Here is a 4,754-nt window from a genome sequence, read left to right as displayed (position 1 = left end):
CCTTTGCACATTTCATTATAGTAATTGGCTTTGTCTTCTTGAGCTGCTCTTTGAAATCTTTGGTTCAGCTCTTTGTTCTTATTATTTCTTCCATTTGTTTTAGCTGCTCTCTGCTCAAGGGCATGCTTCAGACCCTCTTCTGTCATATATTTTGGTCTTTTTTTCCCCATTTTTAATGGCCTCTTGCTTTCTTCATGGATGATGTTCTTGAAGTCATTCAATAATTCTTCTGGCTTTTGGTCATTGTTCAATGAATCAAATCTATTTTTTAGATGGTCTCTAGATTCAGGAAGGATATATTCGAGATCATATTTTGGCTCTCATGGACTTGTTTTAATTGTCTTCAACTTCACATTGAACTTGCATATGAGCAGTTGATGATGTTCCACAATCAGCTCCCAGACTGGTTTTGGCTGAAGATGTTGAGCTTTGCCATTGCCTCTTGCCACAGATGTAGTCAATCTGATTCCTGTGTGTTCTATCCGATGAAGTCCACATGTACAGCTGCCATTTGTGTTGTTGAAAAAAGGTATTTGCAATGAATAAATTGTTGGTCTTGCAAAATTCTACCTTGTGAGTTCCAGCATTATTTCTGTCACCAAGGTCAAATTTTCCAACTATCAGTGATTCTTCTTTATTTCCAACTTTTGCATTCCAGTCACCAGTGATAATTAACATATCCTGATTGAATTTTCGGTCAATTTCAGACTGCAGAAGTTGATAAAAATCTTCAATTTCCTCATCTTTGGCTTTGGTGAGTGGTGCATCAATTTGAATAATAGTCATATTAACAGGTCTTCCTTGTAGGCATATGGATATTATCTTATCCCTGACAGCATTGTACTTCAGGACAGATCTTGAAACATCCTTTGTGATGATGAATGCCATGCCATTCCTCTTCAAACTGTCATTCCCTGTCATTCCCAGCATAGTAGATCATATGGTTATCTGATTCACAATGGCCAAAACCAGTCCACTTCAGCTCACTAATGCCGAGGATATCAATGTTTATGCATTCCATTTCATTTTTGACAATTTCTAATTTTCCTAGATTTATACTTTGTATATTCCATGTGCTGGTGATTAATGGATGTTTGCAGCTGTTTCTCCTCAATTTGAGTGGTGCCACATCAGCAAATGGAGGTCTCAAAAGCTTTATCTTATCCATATGAGTAAGGCTAGTTTTACTCTGATGATGCAGCTCTTTCCAAGTCCTATTTTGAGAGCCTTCTAACCTAAGTGACTAATCTTCCTCCTCTGTATTGGACAGTGTTTCTGGACTATTCATAAAGTTTCACAATAATGTATCAGACAGTGTTTCTTTGCTATTCATAAGGTTTTCCCTGGCCAAATCTTTGAGAAGTGGATGGCCTTTTCATTCTTCCTAGTCTGTCTCAATCTGCAAGCTGGGCTGATAACCGTGCACCATGTGTACCCCGCTGGGTTTGAATCACCAGTTGTACAATCTCAAGACTCACAGCAATACTTCACCACAGTAGGACAAACCTAAGGGCAACTTTGTCTCCCTTAGTTGTTGGAAACCTCTCCAATCACCCTTACCTGGATCCCTGTGGCTGACTCCTTGCTCTGTCCTGGTCCCCCTAGCCTTTCTTCTCCTTCACTTTCCCACCTTGCTGCTTGTGGGGCATGGCCTGTGTTCCCTCACCTCACCTGGAATCCTGGGGCTGACTCCTCACTCTGTCCTGGTCTCTGTGGCTTTTTCTGTCCTTTCCCTGCTTTCCTGCCTTGAGGCTTTGGGGCATGTCCTGGGTTCCCTCTCCTGACCTGGATCCCTGCGGCTGTCTCGTTGCTCTGTACCTATCTCTGGGCCTTTTCCTCTCCTTTCTTACACTTTCCTGCTTTGCCCCTTTGGGGTGTGGCCTGGGTTCCCTCTCCTCACCTGGATCCCTGCAGCTGACTCCTTGCTCTGTGCTGGTCCCCCTGGCCTTTTCCTCTCCTTTCTCCCATTTTCCCGCCTTGCCACTTTGGGATATGGCCTGGATTCCCTCTTCTCAATTGGAACCCTGCAGCTGACTCCTGGCTCTGTCCCACCAGCCACTCCTCAGAAGGAAGGTTGGGCAATCTACTTCTGTAGTTATACTGCCTTAGAAACCGAAGGAGGGGTTGCTATGAGTCAGGTCCAACTCGACGGCACATAACAACAACAACACAACAACATCTGATTTTCATCAAGCAATATGAAAGGCTGTAAGAGGGGGAATTTAAAGCAGTATGTAATAGTTTCTGGTCTCGAAAAGTTTATGCAGTCTAACTATATGTTTATCCTGAGATGTTGGACATAGGACATAGGAGTGAACAGATAAAGTATTTGAAATTAAAAAGCTTATAGAGTATTAGAGCTAGCAATAAATGAGCAATCAAGTAAGCATATTGGTAGTACTACAAAAGAGAAAGACCTGGCAATCTGCTATTATAAAGACCACAGTCGAGAAAACTTTATGGGACCATTCTAGTCTGTTACAGGCATCATTTTCAGTCAAAAATCGACTCAAACAGCACTTAAAAACCTAACAACATATAATTTTATGTGATGAAAAGTGCTATGATGAAAAATAAAGCACATTAAGGAAGAGTAACTAGGGCAAAGGAGCCCCTATTGTAGGTGCTACTGACAAGGAAGACCTCACTGAAGTTGTGTCATTTTCACCAAGATTCTAATGAATCTCAGGAGTAAACCATAAGAAAACAAAAGAGAAAGAACCTGAGGCAGCAATCTCTCTGGGTTGCCTGAACATAATGCATTGTGACTAGAGTAGAGGGAGTAAGGGAAAGAATGGAAAGACTGTGATACTGGAGAGGTCACACAGAGCCAGATTAAATAAGGCAATAGCAAGGATTTTGATAGATTCCCTAGGTGGTGCAAACAGTTTGTGCCCCACTAAGGACTGAGTCTTCGAAGGTTGATGGTTGAATGCAGCAGTACCATGGAAGAAAAGGCCTGGCAATCTAACAACAGCAACAATAATGATAAATATTTAAATGTAAGTGTAATGGAAAGTCATTGTTAAGCTAAGTGCAGGGGATGACATAATCTTTCTTGTGTTTTACAAGACTAAAACTCTTCTAGAGGGAGAATTACATATAGGATGGCAAGACTAGAAATAGATAATTTGGGAAGCTTTGCATTAGTCTTAGTGAGAATGATGGTGGCTTGGACAAGCATTGTAATAAAGGGTTGTATTTGGGATATATTTTTAAAGAATACCTACTCCTCAATACAGTGTTTCATTCTGTTGTACATAGGGTTGCTCTGAGTTGGAGCTGATTTGATGGCATCTAACAACAAAAACAATAATGCTTCAGTTATTGACTATCTTATTGTTCCATAGTTTGCATTTGTGACTGTAGTGAAAAAAATCTACTATCTGACTATTTTGTGCATTAACAACATATCTGGCAATAACTAAAGCTGAGATGCAAGTAAGAGCAATGCTTACTGTGGTGGTTAAGATTATATTTCACCTTGGCTGGACCATGATTCTCAGTGTTTTGGTAATTATGCAGTGATGTAGTCTGCCAGTTATGTGATAATGCAGTTATCCTCCATTTTGTGATATGAAATAGTTATCTTCCATCTTTTCATAACAACTTTGCCTTTGGCACCTAACCATGTTGATAAGTGAAGAGCTTGCTAATGGATTGAAATGGGGTATATGAGAAAAAGAGAAATCAAGGATAACAACTTCAATGTATTTCTGGGCAACATGTTAACTCTCAGTGCCATATACTGAGATGGGGTCACTACAACAGGAGCTGCTCTGAAGAAGATCACAAGTTTAGTTGGAATGTGCTGGGTTTGAAAAGTCTATTAGATATTAAAGTGCAGATGCCAAGGAGACCATTGGGTATGCAATTCCTGAGAGAGCTAAAGACATAAACTGGAGAGTTATAAGTGAAAGATGGTATTTAAAGTCATTGGACTGGAGGAAATTTCCCCAGGAAGTGAGTGTAGATAGAACAGATCAGAGGTTGGAGCTCTCTGTGTTCCAAGGATCAGGAAAGGAATGTGAGATCATAGCAGCTAGTGAGATAGGAGGAAAACTAAAATACTCATGGATGTTGAAGGTTCTAAGCATTTATGTCTGGCATGTCTGGGGTCGCTTGAATAGATAGAGATGTCTGGAGCCACACACCTGGAGCCTCAGTTCTTCTTCACCACATTTTCTGTATGCTAGCTTGGACTTCCTTTCAGTGTGATGCTCTCAAGGTAGTCAAACATTTTGTATAGTGGTTCGAGACTCCAAGAGACCAAAGCAGAAGCTGCCAATTATCTTAAAGTTTAGACACAAAATTATTACAGTCACTTCTACAAATATTTTGTCAAAGTCATCACAATCTAGCCCATATTTGATTGGATGAGGAAAGAGGTCCCACCTGGCACTTTTAACATGTCAAATGAATGAATTTATTCTACACAATTAACTATTAAGAAGTAGCTGTTTTGTAATATGTTAACCACTAAAACAGAAGAAGAAAAAGAGGTGAGGACAAGAAGGTTTGGCAGATGACTTCTTTTCTTGAACTTTAAAGACTAGATGGAGTTTGAAAGGTAGAGAAGCAGGACCAGAATATGCAAAGAGAAAGTGTTGTGCCCAGGTTATGAAGGAGATGCTTGGAGAGGAATATGCCAACACACGACAATGCAAATGCAATAGGAAAGTTTATTAGCTAACTTAAGTTAGGGTCTTTGCCCTTACCAGGTCAGTGGCTTAAGCAAAAGACCCCATGCTCTG

Source organism: Orycteropus afer, unplaced genomic scaffold (assembly GCF_000298275.1).
Source record: "Orycteropus afer afer isolate SDZICR_OR568_19922 unplaced genomic scaffold, OryAfe1.0 scaffold00109, whole genome shotgun sequence".
Taxonomy (NCBI): Eukaryota; Metazoa; Chordata; class Mammalia; order Tubulidentata; family Orycteropodidae; genus Orycteropus; species Orycteropus afer.
Note: the sequence above shows the minus strand (reverse complement) of the source record.